Source organism: Phaseolus vulgaris, chromosome 1, assembly GCF_051622355.1.
Source record: "Phaseolus vulgaris cultivar YP4 chromosome 1, ASM5162235v1, whole genome shotgun sequence".
Lineage (NCBI taxonomy): Eukaryota > Viridiplantae > Streptophyta > Magnoliopsida > Fabales > Fabaceae > Phaseolus > Phaseolus vulgaris.
Window position 1 is genome coordinate 16543619 of NC_143498.1, and position 15032 is coordinate 16558650.

Genomic DNA, 15032 nt, shown 5'->3' on the forward strand with positions numbered 1-15032 from the left:
AAGGAGGAGCCTACACCTTGTATTTGCAAGTTTAATTGAGTAAGGTTATGCTGCCAATTTTGTGCACAAGCTTTACTTCTCCTAGAAATCTAGGCTCTAAACTTCAATCCTTTCACCTTTTCCCTTGAGCTGGCCGAACCACTCAAACACCATACTCATCATGCACCTACAAGGCCAACACAACTCCTAGGAGGGTCTTGATCATCTCACCTATTGCTTCCGCACCTTATTTTCTACTTTGATTCAAGAAGAACACATGAAAATGCCATCATTTGGTATCATGAGCTTTTGGTTCTTCAAGATGAGTAGCTTGGTCTTTTAATTTCAGTTCTTCTTTTTTTCATCTTTGTCATTTCAATTCCTTACTTGTCTTGCTGTTTTTATATTTTAAGTTGTTCTTGGTGTGCTTATGGAAGATCCAACCAAAGCACAATTGTTCAATTGATCTTGAACAAATTCTGTGCAGCTTGTGATAGGATTCCTTACACCATTGTGTGGCTGTTTTTCTTTTAGGAAATTGAGTCCTTATTGCTTTCTTATAATTGCTTCATTTTATGCTTTGAGTCTTTATTTTCTGAATCTATAAATGTTGTGTCAAGTCATGTGAATCCATAATTGTCATCAATTCTTAGTAGTCCTATTTTTTTGGCTTGATTGTTTCTTGTTTTTGGGTCTCTTTATATTGCTTTAATCTGCTGTTATTTTGATCCTTTGGTGCTTTTTATTTTTAGTTTGAGTTCATAATTGTGTCTTAGTTCTTACACAATTTCCATTCTTACATTTCCATTGTGTTAATTTTGGTTATCTTGCTGTTTTCTTCCAGTTTTCCAGATTTCCCCTGTATCATCTCTCTGTTCTGGGCTGTTTTGTTTTAAAAAAATATTTCCACCCATAGGAAAATTCTGATTTTCTGGAAAATGCAAGTTTAAAGTGTTATAGAAAAGAAAAAAAAAGAATGAGGTCAAAAGAAGCAACAGAAAAAAAATGATAAATCTTACAAAATCAGAGTGCAAATCTTGAGCGCTCCAGCTGGCCTAACCGAACACCAATTTTGCAAAATTTATTAAAAAAAAATGGTGCATCCGTTTTGAGTGAATCCAAAGCCAGATTTTAGATAAGATCCTTAATATCTTGCATAACAAATTTCAGAAACAAATTTTACAATTACAGCTCAGCATAAATCGGGGAACAAACACGTTTTCTGGCCCACAACATTTTTCCAGTGGTGCTGCTTTTTTTATTTGGTCATCTAATCTAGTGCTTTTCTTTAGGAATTTCTTTTGTGTGCCAACCTTTTATTGAGTACCTTTAATTGTTTGCTTTAATTTCTTGAATCTCTTTCTAAGTTGTCATATTATAAATCCTTTTGGTGGTACTGTTTTCTTTCAATTAAATTTGTTTCTTGCTTTTGTTCCTTGACCTCTCTTTTTGGGTGTTGGAATTTAATTTCTCCCTTGGTGCTTATGTGCATGGAATTTGACTTGGTTTAAGGTTTAGCCCTTGTGAATAGGTGCTGGAAATTGGAGAATTAAAGCCAACATTCTAAGGAGGAGACAAAGCCAATGCCGAAACAAGTTTTCTTGAAACAAACACTACAAACACTTAGGAGATCAACAATCAAGACAACAAAGAAGTGCACTAACCAAAAGGAGGAACAACAAAGGGAGTTTTCTCTTATTTCCTTTGCAACTTGGTTTATTGTTAATTACCTTGTTAATTACGTTTAGACGGTGAGTGTGTCTTCAAGGGCTCAAAGTGTCCAAGAAGCCTCACCTAGGGCCGAATAGTATAGCATTTTTGCTTAGTAATTGTTACTTGTTTGTAATTGCTTTTCTTGCTTTCATAGCTACGTTTTGCATGTTTAATTTTGTTTAAGTTTTGTTAAAAACCGTCTAGCTTTGTTAATTAGTTAGCATGCATTGTTTTCTTGCATTAAAATCTGATTTCTCAACTTAATTGTGTTCCAAGTGGTTTACTAAGAGAAAGCTTTGTGTGAAGACATTGAGGGATAGTTTTTGACTAAGGCAAAGGCTTGGTATTTAAGTAGTCCACTGTGACTCACCTCCCTTACCTGGAAGACTACCTTCTTTGACTTCCCTAAATTTTTCTCAAGGTAAAATACTTCTACACACAAAGTTTTAGTCATGTCTTCTCACTCCTCTAAATCTCTTAAAAGTGAGGTGAAATCCTTGAAATCTCTTTTGAAGCAACTTACTAAGGATATTCAATCCATTTCATCTAAACAATTGGAGAATGAGATCAAAACTAATGAATTGACTAAAGCAAAGAATGAGAAGTCTCAATTTTCAAAAAAATTACATTCTCATGCATCTAGCTCTAAACATCATGATTATCTTGGGGAAGAAAGTCTTAGGAAAAATGAATATCATCAACAATTCCCTAGGAGAGCTAGGAAAGAGAGACAAGAAAACCTAACCAAGCATATCTCTCACACTCAAGCTAGAGAAATTCCATGTTTAGAATACCTTGGCAATGATCAATTAGCATCTCAATGTTTCAATGAAAGATCTATGATCTTAAGGGACAAAGATGAGAATAGTAGCCAAGAAAAAGAAGCTAGTGAGAGTGAAGAAAATGTAAAAATAGAAAAGCAAGAGAAAACCCTTGGAAAACAAAAGGCGTGGGAGAAGAGTGTTCCTTCCCACAAGGTCATTCAACAAGAAGGAAAAGTTGAAAATACATTTGAAAATATACCTCTTGTTGAACAACCTAGCTTTACCTTTTGTAAAGGAACACTTGCAAGCCTAGAAAAAAAAGAAGAATCCTTAAAAAAGGCTTGCATAGATAAAAATATAGTAGATTATTTTACATACATGCCAAGATATCACCAAGTGAAGGTCAAGTCATCTATAGGCATCTACAAAGACAATTTTTTATGTGAAGTAGTGCCTAAAGAAACTTGTCATGTCTTATTGAGACAACCTTTGCAAAGAATTGAAATTTCCATGAACAAAGGTTGTATCAACGAGACTACCTTCACACATAAAAGAGAAATTCTTCATGAAGGAGAACTCATGGGTCAAAATAGAGTTGATAAAACTCTAGACCTTTTAAAAGGAAAATTATTGTCACCCATGAGAAAAGATGTTCAAAGACATTACCTTAGATACATTCCGTGTTTTAAAAATACATCTAAGGCGATGTCTCATGAACTCTATACTCCTTCACCTTTTGCAAATGATCCTTGGGAAGACATAAGCCTAAATTTCATATTAGATCTTCCTAGGACAACAAAAGGTTTTGATTCCATTGTCATAGACATGGATAAACTCTTCCTTAAAGAAGTGACAAGTCTTCATGATTTCTCTTCAAACTTAGTGTTGGATAGAGCTCCAAAATTTGAAAACCATCATTTGAGGATTCTCTTGGAAAAACTTGCAACTAAGTTGTCCTTTTCAAATTCTTATCATCCTCAAAAGAATGGTCAAAACAAAATTGAAAACATAGCTTTTGTTACTATGCCTAGAGAAATCATGAAAGCCAACCACAATTCTTGGGATGAGTATCCTTTTTCTATTGAGCATGCATACAATAGAGTAGTCCACAAGACTACTAATATTTCTACATTTGAAGTTGTATGTGAACATAGTCCTCTTTCTCTTTTTGTGTTGTTACCACTTCCTAAAGGAATTATGCCTAAGGAACAAGTAACCACTATTGAAAATTTTACAAAGCATGAGAGGATTAGAGAACACATGCAACCATCAAAAGAGAAATATTGTAAAAAGTTGCCAAAAAAAAAAGAAAAACAAAAATGGCAACTTCATAAAATTGATTTGTATATAACTGCTTCAACTAACTCATTTGCTTTATTAGATAATTCCCCTAGGTGGACGTTTGATCCGGGAGGGCAAGCATAGTTGAAGAAGCAAGAGGCTGCTATCCGAGATCAAATCTCTAGATCTGAGGATAGATCTTCTCAAGGAGAAAGAGATGATGGACACCATCCAGCCACATCCATTCCCCTAGCCATGAAGAAGAATAAGCAATGGATTTGAGGACAAATCCTTTTCAAGAGGGAGGGGATGATGGAAGAGGCCCAAGCACAAGCCCACATGCAAGCCCACCAAAGGGTAGATTTGGGCCAACCATAGAGTTATGGCCAAGAGGATCCAAGAAGATGTTCTTTTACATGTTCAAATGCCATAAACTCTAGTGTAGAGTAGACTTTAATTTCTTGTCAAAATTAGCATAGGAACTTTATTTGTAATTTTCTTAGAATTAATTTTGGCACCTAAAACACCAACCTCGGTAAACTTAGAGTTTCTAAAAAAACCTCTAAATTTACCAAGGCCGGTCTAGAAAGCCCATGGAGGGGGTGAACATAAAAACTAGACACACCCCTCCCCATGTGCTCATTTGTGCACCCATGTGCCATGTGCACCTATGTGCTTCACATTTACATTTCATTTGGCTAGCATTAGGGTTGCATTATGGTCCTCCTTAGCCTATAAAAGGAGGAGCCTACACCTTGTATTTGCAAGTTTAATTGAGTAAGGTTATGCTGCCAATTTTGTGCACAAGCTTTACTTCTCCTAGAAATCTAGGCTCTAAACTTCAATCCTTTCACCTTTCCCCTTGAGCTGGCCGAACCACTCAAACACCATACTCATCATGCACCTACAAGGCCAACACAACTCCTAGGAGGGTCTTGATCATCTCACCCATTGCTTCCGCACCTTATTTTCTACTTTGATTCAAGAAGAACACATGAAAATGCCATCACCAAGACCCAAGACTAGACCGTCTAGAACCATGTGAGGAGCGTCTAGACTCAAGAGGAGAGCGTCTAGCACATGATAAGGAGCGGCTACAAGAGGAGCGTCTAGGAGGAAGCCTAGACCGTCTAGGACCTATCACTAGGTCCATGACCAAGCACCTTCATGCACAAATGGGTCTAGCTACGGATTGGAGGGAGAAGAACCTATACATGTTACATGGAGGCCCATTAGGGGTGCTTAGTAATTAGTGTAGTGTTAGAAAGCACAAACTTGTCTTATATGTGATTTACCCTAGATTTTGTGCACATTCTAGAACATTGGCACACATGGCGGACCATGTGGTCCATGTGCCATGTGCCTTCACATTTCCATTTCATTTTGCTCACATTTCATGTGTAATTAGCTTAGGATTTACGACCTCCTTAGCCTATAAAAGGAGATGCCTAACTCTTGTATTTTCAAGATTAATGAGAGTAAAGTTATGCTGCCAACATTGTGCCATACTTTGCTTTTGCCTAGTTTCTAGGACCTAATCTTCATCTTCATCACCTACCATAGGGCTGGCCGAACCTCCCTTTTCCGATACACATCATGCACCTTCAAGATCACCATAGCTCCTAGGAGGATCTTGCACACTTCAATCCATAGCTTCCGCACCCTTGATCATGATTCCGAGAAGAGCTCCATGAATTTGCCATCATTTCTTCCCAAGGATCATTTGCAAAAGGTGAAGGAGTATAGAGTTCATGAGACATTGCCTTAGGTGTAGTTTTAAAACAAGATATGTATCTAGGGTAATGTCTTTGAACATCTTTTCTCATGAGGGACAAAAGTTTTTTATGGCAAATTCATGGAGCTCTTCTCGGAATCATGATCAAGGGTGCGGAAGCTATGGATTGAAATGTGCAAGATCCTCCTAGGAGCTATGGTGATTCTGAAGGTGCATGATGTGTATGGGATGAGGGAGGTTCGGCCAGCCCTATGGTAAGTGATGAAGATGAAGATTAGGTCCTAGAAACTAGGGAAAAGCAATGTATGGCACAATGTTGGCAGCATAACATTACTCTCATTAATCTTGAAAATACAAGAGCTAGGCATCTCCTTTTATTTGCTAAGGAGGCCGTAAATCCTAAGCTAATTCCACATGAAATGTGAGCAAAATGAAATGGAAATGTGAAGGCACATGGCACATGGACCACATGGCCGGCCATGTGAGGCAATGTTCTAGAATGTGCACAAAATCTAGGGTAAATCACATATAAGACAACTTTGTCCTTTCTTACACTACACTAATTACTAAGCCACCCCTAATGGGCCTCCGTGTAACATGTATAGGTTCTTCTCCCTCCAATCCGTAGCTAGACCCGTTTGTGCATGAAGGTGCTTGGTCATGGACCTAGTGATAGGTCTTAGACGGTCTAGTCTTGGGTCTTGGCTTCCATGGTGAGGTGAGTTGGCCCTCCTCCATCATCCCCTCCCCCTTGGAAAGGATTTGTCCTCAAATCCAGCTCGTCCTCGTCGTCATTGGTTCCTACAAATGGAGAAAGGTCAATTACATTAAAAGTGTCATGTACTCCATATTCAAGAGGTAGTTCCAATTTGTATGCATTGTTATTGACTCGCTTGAGGACTTGAAAGGGTCCATCACCTCGGGGACTTAGTTTGGACTTCCTTTGAGTTGGAAATCTATCTTTGCGAAGGTGAAGCCAAACTAAGTCTCCTTCCTCAAAAATTACTTCTTTCTTCCCTTTATTGTTGTATTTTGTGTACTTCTCATTTTGTTGTTGTATTTGGAGTTTAATCTTCTCATGCATTTTCTTCACAAAGTCGGCTTTGATTACTCCTTCCTTATGCACAAATTCTTGTGGATTAGGAAGAGGCAACAAATCCATAGGTGTGAGAGGATTGAAACCATATACTACTTCCTTATGCACAAATTCTTGGTGCTATGCTTAGGGCTATCATGAAGGGCAACCATAAATCTTGGGATGAGTATCTTCCCCACATTGAGTTTGCTTACAATCGAGTAGTCCACAAGAGATCTATTGACTACTTCGGTTTGGCCATCCGTTTGAGGATGACAAGAAGTTGAAAATTGTAGTCTTGTTCCAAGTTTGCCCCAAAGAGTTTTCCAAAAGTGGCTTATAAACTTGGGATCTCTATCGGATACTATACTTCTAGGGAGACCATGAAGTCTCACCACTTCTCTAAAGAAGAGTCTAGAAACATTTTAAGCATCATCTACCTTGTGGCAAGGAATAAAATGGGACATTTTGATGGAAGAGGCCCAAGCCCATGATAGAAAAAGCCCAAGCCCAAGCCCAAATACAAGTTCAAGCTTCAACTCAAGCCCAACAAATAGAAGATATGGGCAAACTAAGCATCATTGGATGTCTTTCTTTTGTAATTACTTTTGAGTATTTTTAGTAGAATATAAAGGGAGGTGTAGATATAAATATAAGAGTTGCAAATGTATAAAGCTAAGTCACACCTTCCATGTGACACAAAAGAAGGTGTAGGTATAGATTTAGGAGGTGCCAAAAATAGAAACCAAGTCACACTTCCCTTGTGACTAGGAATTGGCTCCAAATTCAAATGCTTCTCATTTGAATTTCCAGCCCTTTAAACACTATAAATAAGAGGGTTTGGCTCATGTATTTGCAAGATTAATGAGAGCAAAGTTATGCTGCCAACATTGTGCCATACTTTGCTTTTGCCTAGTTTCTAGGACCTAATCTTCATCTTCCTCACTTACCATAGGGCTGGCCGAACCTCCCTCTTTCCATACACATCATGCACCTTCAAGATCACCATAGCTCCTAGGAGGATCTTGCACATCTCAATCCATGGCTTCCGCACCATTTTTCACATGATTCCGAGAAGAGCTCCATGAATTTGCCATCATTTGGTATCATGAGCATTAGTTCTTCAAAGATGAGTAGTTCTTGGTCTTTTTCATTTTGAGTTCTTCTTTATTTCATGTTGTTCATCTTGTTTTCTTACTTGTCTTGCTCTTTTTAATTCTTTGCTTTGATTTGGTGTGCTATTTGGAAAATCCAATCGGTGCACTTTGCTTAATTGATCTTGAGCAATCCTTGTGCAATTTGTGATAGGATTCCATACACCTTTGAGTTGTTGTTTTATTTTAGTTATTTGAGTCTTTATTGCAATTTTATTTGGTTCATTTTATGCTCTTTGAGTTTTTTAATTTCTGAATCTATATGCCTTTTGTCTAGTCATGTTTTTCCAAAATGTCATCAAATCATAAGTAGTACCTTGTTTGGTTTATTTGTTTCTTGATTTTGGTCTAAATATTTGTTTTGAATCTGCTGTGATATTGATCTTTTGGTGCCTTTTATTTTTAGCTTGAGTTCATATTTGTGTTTAGATCTTACACAAATTCCTTTTCATCAATTCCATTGTGTTTATATTTTGGTCTCTTGCTGTTTTCTTCCAGTTTTTACAGAATCCCCTGTTTTACATACTCTGTGCTGGCTGTTTTGTTTCAGAAAATTATTTTCCCTCATAGAAAATTTTTTATTCTCTGGATTATGCAAGATAGAGGTGTTACAGAAAAGAAAAAAAAAAGAATCAGCTCAAAAGAGTCAATAGAAAAAAAATAATAAATATTTTAAAAACAGTGTGCAAATCTGGGCGCTACAGTTGGCGTAACTGAACACTCAATTTGAAAAATTTATTAAAAAAAAATGGTTCAAGCGTTTAGAGTGATTCAACGCCAGATTTTCGTTAAGATCTTAAATATTTTGCACATAAATTTTCAGAGGCAAATTCTAAAAGGGCAGCTCAGCATAAATTGGGGAAAAACACGTTCTCTGGCCCACAACAATTTTCCAGTGGTGCTGTCTTTTATTTTTGAAATCTATTCTAGTGCTATTCTTAGGATTCATTTTGTGTGCCTACCTTTATTTGAGTACCTTTATTTGCTTGTCTAATATTTCTTGGAACTCTTTCTAGTTGTCACAATCTAACTCCTTTTGTGTGGTACTGTTTTTCCAATTAAATTGTTTCTTGCTTTCATTCTTTGGCCTCTAAATTTGGTGTGGAATTCATTCTCAATTGGTGCTTATTTGAGTGGAAATTTGACTTGAGTAAGGTCTAGTCTTCTTGATAGGTGCTGGAATTGGAGAATTAAGTCCCTAATTCTAAGAGGAACAAAAGAAAAGGCAGAAACAAATACTTCTCAAAAACACCACAAACACTTGGAGGGCCCAACAAGAAAAGACAACCAAGGAAGTGCCAATAGCAAAAAAAGATCAACAAAGGGAGTTTTCTTAATTTTCTTTGCAACTTAACTTTTGTTAATTACTTCTTTAATTACGTGATTAGACGGTGAGTGTGTCTTCAAGGGCTCCAAGTGTCCAATAAGCCTCACCTAGGGCCGACTAGTGTAGAATTATCTAGTTTAGCAATTGTTAATTGTTTTTAATTGCATTTCCTTGCATAATTAGCTACGCTTTTCACTTGTGTTGCCTTGTTTAAGCTTTGTTTATTCGTTTTTGCTTGGTTAATTAGTTAGCTTGCATTGTTTACTTGCATTAAAATCTGATTTCTCATCTTAATTGTGTTCTAAGTGGTTTACTAAGAGAAAGTGTTTCGTCCGGTTGACCGGGACGTCTTCGTGCGCGACCTCAACCGTCAGCTAGGGACTCCTTCCCACTGGTTGCCTGTGGATTCCTGCAAAAAAGAGGACAAAAAGGCGCCCTAGCGGCCGTGTGCACTCCGACGCTCAAGTCAGCCAGCAAGAAACACCAAAAACTGTCCACCTACGTGTCTGAGCACCGCGTATGGCACTCTGAAGGTGGTAAAAGAACTGTGTATATGTGTGTGTTGTCTCCTTCAGGCAAAAATATTCCCCAGTCACTTGTACGTAACCCTGAAGCACGAGCAAGCAACTAGAGAGTTCTCTGGTAAATTTGCCGAAAGTTCCAACCCTTTTTCCAACATTCTCTGCGCTATTAAACTACCCAAGCATTTAAAGCGCCTTAAAGCGCTTTTAATCACAAACGTAACACACTCATTAAAGCGCTTAATTAGAAAACGTAGCGCATTTAAGACGTTGAAACGCTCGGGAGCCATTATAGTACCTGAATGCTCGAAAGGGAAACTGTATTGAATAACTTTTAATTACCTGGCACCTGACTAAAGGGTGTTTCTATTCTGGCATGGCTGTCGTACACGTGGAGGGCCTCACGACGCCATGACCCCATCTGGGGGCGCTTCGGCCCACCTAGGGACGTTTCTACGTGTGAGTCCTCCTGCTGGGAGTGCTACTGCGCTAGGGGTGACTTTTTGGGTGCCAACTCATGCCCCTAAGTATCTAGTCACTTACTTTGAGAGCGTATCTGCCTTCCTTTTGTACTCTGCACCCGGTTGCCCTGGGCGTGACTTTCCTCTTGAGTCGTATCTGCCCCACGGGCGTCTCTGGGGCGGCAGGAGCACTTCACGAGTCAGGCTGCCCTTTACTGGTACTATTACTATGGCCTTGAAGCCACCTTTTCCTTCTCTTTATCGCTGCCCCGTGCTATTGGGACCTGAGGCCTTCCCACGGCGTCGCTCCCTCCATGGTCTTTCCTACCCATGGGTATCGGGGAACCTCACCGTGATTACCTTACTTTAGCACTGTTTGATCTGGCGACGCCTTCACCTAGGCTACGCCTTGCCTTGGCGACGCCTCGCATTGACTTTGACTCCACCGCCGTTGACTTTGACTTTGACTTAGTCAACGCCCGCATATGGGACGGTACAGAAAGCTTTGTGTAATGACATTGAGGGATAGTTTTTGGCTAAGGCAAAGGCTTGGTATTTAAGTAGTCCACTGTGACTCACCTCCCTTACCTGGAAAACTACCTTCTTTGACTTTCCTAGGTTTTCTCAAGGTAAAATACTTGTATACAGAAAGCTTTAGTCATGTCTTCTTCTTCTCATTCTCCAAAGTCTATTGAAAGTGAAGTAAAATCTATAAAAACTCTTTTGAAAGAAGTTTCACAAGCTGTGCAATTGATTTCATCTAAACAATTGGAGAATGAGGCCAAAACTAATAAATTGACTAGAGCAAAGGATGAAAAGTCTCAATTTTCAAAAAAATTACATTCTCATGCATCTAGCTCTAAACATCATGATTATCTTGGGGAAGAAAGTCTTAGGACAAATGAATATCATCAACCATCCCCTAGGAGAGCTAGAAAAGAGAGACAAGAAAACCTAAAGGAAGTTAAGGTAGAGCTACCTCATTTCTATGGAAAAGAAGATGTAGAAACATGTCTATATTGGGAGATGAGGGTAGAGCATTTGTTTGCTTACAACCATGTGAGTGAAGAAAAGAAAGTACCCTTAGCTACCTTAAGTTTTCAATGTGATGCTATGTATTGGTGGAATGCCCTACAAAGAGAGAGACATCTCCACAAGGACCCTCCCATTACATCTTGGAATGACCTTAGGGGAGCCTTGAGATGTCGCCATATTCCCTCACATTACAATAGGAAGTTGATGGACAAGCTCCAAAGACTTCATCAAAAAGATATGAATGTAGAAGAATATTGGCAAAAGATGATATCATATGTTGAGTGGGCAAGGATTAACGAGGACAACCATACCACCATAGCTAGGTTTCTAAGTGGTCTCAAACTTGAGATAAGAAACAAAGTTGAACTTTTACCTTATAGAGATTTAAATGACTTGATTCAACTTAGCAGTAAAGTTGAAAAACAAATTTTGAGAAAACAATCAAGTCAAAAACAAAGTTCATACTATGTATCTTGTGACAAGGATGAGTTCCATAGAGGGTGATCCGATCGGTCATCGGTAGTCGATGACGTCAGCAGCAGAGGACCACGTGGACCACTCGCAGGGTGACACGTGGACCAAGTGACAGAGAGATCAGGGAGGCGATCGCCAAGAGCGGTGATCGGGGGGGTCAGTAACCAAGTGACCACCGACAGATCAGGCGGCAGAGAGGTCAGGGGACAGATCACCCAGAGCGGTGATCGGTGGTCAGTTGCCAAGTGGCCACCAACAGACCAGTTCCTAGACTCACGCGTGGGGGCAGAACGCGAGAAGCAAATAGAGTACTGATCAGTCATCGGGGTCTCGTGTTACACGCAGTTAAACTGGGATTGAGGTTCCCAGCGAGAGCGTTACGCATGAACCTCGCATGAGCACATCTCAGGGAATCGCGCACGAGAGTGGCCTGAGGGAGCTAGTAAACCGATCAGTGATTAGTGACTCCCTCAACCCATTACGTGCGTAAAGGGTAAGCTGTCCACGCAGAGAGCAACGCTTGGTGAGTGTGCCTAGATCGGCCACAGCTGGCGTTCTCCTAAGAGTATGCGATTTACCCAGATGAAAGAAATATGCTAAGTTACTCCGCAAGGGAATAACTTAGCACACAAAGAGAAGCGCTAGAGCCCTTCCAGTAAGTGACACGTGTCATCATCTGAGAGGGGTGCGGTCCAGATAAAGGTGCACTCCGTACCGCTAAAGGTACAGACAAGCGCAGCCAAGCGCAGAGACGCGCGGACACGCACAGACACCCACGCTCTACTGATTCTGGAGGTACATTGTCTCTGAAAAGCGTAACAGGGTTCTGACACATGCCAGAAAAGCATAACAGAATTCTGTTATGCCCAGAAGCAGAGAGAGAGAGACATAAAATAGAATCAGGGGAGGGATTGGAGGGGGAAGAAAAATAGAGAGCAAGAGTTTTTCACACACACTACTAGTTTTCTCATTTGGTGGTTCTGTGGTCTAACTTGATCGTCGGAGTGCAAACGGCCGCTAGAGGCACTGTCTGTGTGTTTTGCAGGTCACGTTCGGAGGTTCAAGAGAAGGTTCTGAGGGCGATTTTGCAGAGAACGCAGTCGCGTAGACGGGACAGAGAGTGCTACAAAGCGATTTCTCCACGTTCGAGTTGCCGACAGGATCATTTGGCGCCCACCGTGGGGCACGAGTGAATCGTGGTCCCATATACACCACAGTTTTGAAGCTTACCAGAGTTTTACCAACTTCTTTGATAGGGAAAGATGCCAAGAAATAGACAACCATCACCTGCGCCATCTGCTGACGAAGGAGCTGTGACAATGGCGCAGGTCCTGGAGATGGTGCACACGCTACAGGATAATGCCGCAGCGTCAAAAGCTGAACAAGAAAGGATGCAGACGGAGTTGGCCGCGTCGCAAAGCAAGAACGACGAGCTGAATCGCGTCAATGAAGAGTTGAGGAGGACGTTGCAGGCGCAGAGGGAATACGTGGTTGACGAAAGGATGTCTAGGCAGCCGTCACCTCCAAGAGCGTTCCCCATGCAATTCTACCCTGAAATCATGGGAACCATGGTGCCTCCCAACCTGGTGGGGGTGAAGGCGTCGTTCAAGGGGGTAGAAGACCCGGAGGCGCATCTGACGGCGTTCCACACCCAGATGATGCTATCTGGGGGCTCAGACGCTGTGTACTGCAAAATGTTCATGAGCACGCTAAGCGGAATCGCCATGGAATGGTTCGTGAGCTTACCAGAAAGGCATATCACGTCTTTCTCTCAGTTTTCAAAGCTCTTCACTGAGCAATACATCGTCAACAAAGCACTTGCAGTGGTGTCATACGATTTGTTCGACGTGCGTCAGTACCAAGGTGAGTCGCTGAAAGACTACCTCAACCGCTTTGGAGCACAAGTGGTTAGACTGCCCAGCAAAGATGAAGATATGCTGGTGCACGCGTTTAAGAAGGGAGTGCTGTCTGGCCCCTTCAGCGAGTCTCTCATCAGGAGCCATCCCAGCACCTTTGCAGAGATCCGACGACGCGCGGTGGCGCACTTCGTGGCAGAAACAGAGGTTTCTGAGAAGAGAGGAAGTACTGCACCACCAAGACCGCGTGGAGGCAAGGGAAACCGCAGCAAGCAAGGGTGCATGAGGCCAAGGAGGGGAAAAAGGTGCGGGAAAAACCTCGTCCCTATGCACCAAGCAAAGATCAGAGCAGGGGGCGTGCAAGGGAGAACAATGCGCCCCCAAGATACAATTTCATGGTGGGATTGGCGGATCTCATCGCCCTTCCTGCTGTAGCAGCAAGACTACGCGTACCGGAGAAGACTGATAAGGTACTTGGTAGAAAGAAGAATGAGTGGTGTGAGTTTCACCAGGCCTTTGGCCACACACTTCACTCCTGTTTGGCGTTGGGACACCAACTGGCAGAGTTGGTGAAGTCTGGGTTCCTAGCAGATTACCTGCGTGAGCCGCAGGTGATCGCGCGTCGGGATCTCAGGCTGGAGAACAGCAGCACGAAGTCCCTGTGCACGGGGAAGTGCAAACAATCGCGGCAGGCTTCTCTGGTGGGGGGTGCACAGCGTCACAGTGAAGGAGGTACGCCCGGTCGGTTATGGCGGTAGACAAGGTAAGTGAGAGCCATTACCCTGAAGTAGATATTGTCTTCAGGAAAGCTGATCTACGGGACGTTGTCCCGCACGACAACGACCCTGTGGTCATCTCCCTCATCACGGCTGGAAGACGAGTGCACCGAGTGCTCGTAGATCAAGGAAGCTCGGCAGATGTCATGTTCTGGCCGACGTTTAACAAGTTGCAGTTGTCCCCTGATCAACTGAGGCCGTATACCGGGTGTCTTTACGGCTTTGCAGGAGATCAGGTAGAAGTGCGGGGATACATTGAGCTGATGGGACGACAGCCCGCACCGAAAGGATAAAGTACTTGGTGGTGAACGCCCCTTCTGCGTACAACATCTTGTTGGGGAGGCCAACACTCAATAGGTTGGGCGCAATACCATCGACGAGGCACATGAAGTTGAAGCTGCCGTCGATGGAGGGGACCGTGATAACCATCAAGTCGGATCAGGCTGAGGCTAGACGCTGTTATGAGAACAGCCTGAAGCAGAAGAGAAGTGTATGTCACGTCACCACGACACCACCACCAGGTGTGCGCGAAGAGCGATCGGTGGTTAGGGAGACACAGGGCGCTCAGAGGATGGAGAACGCTGCGGTGGGGGGCTTCCAGGTAGCCCAAGTTGAAGAAGAAGAGGAAGGCGCGATCGCTGGTCGCGAGTCAGGGATCGCGAGGGCGGTCATCGCTAGCGAGAGAAGGCCCCACCCAGCTGAAGGATGGGTCGAAGTGGACATCAGGGGGAAAAAGTTCAAATTGGGGGGATCCCTTGTTGAAGAAGAGCGAAAGCTGATCGTTGGTGTGATCGAAAAGCACATGGGTGCCTTTGCATGGTCAGCGTCCGACATGCCAGGAATCGACCCTGATTTCCTTTGCCATCGTCTGTCGATGGATC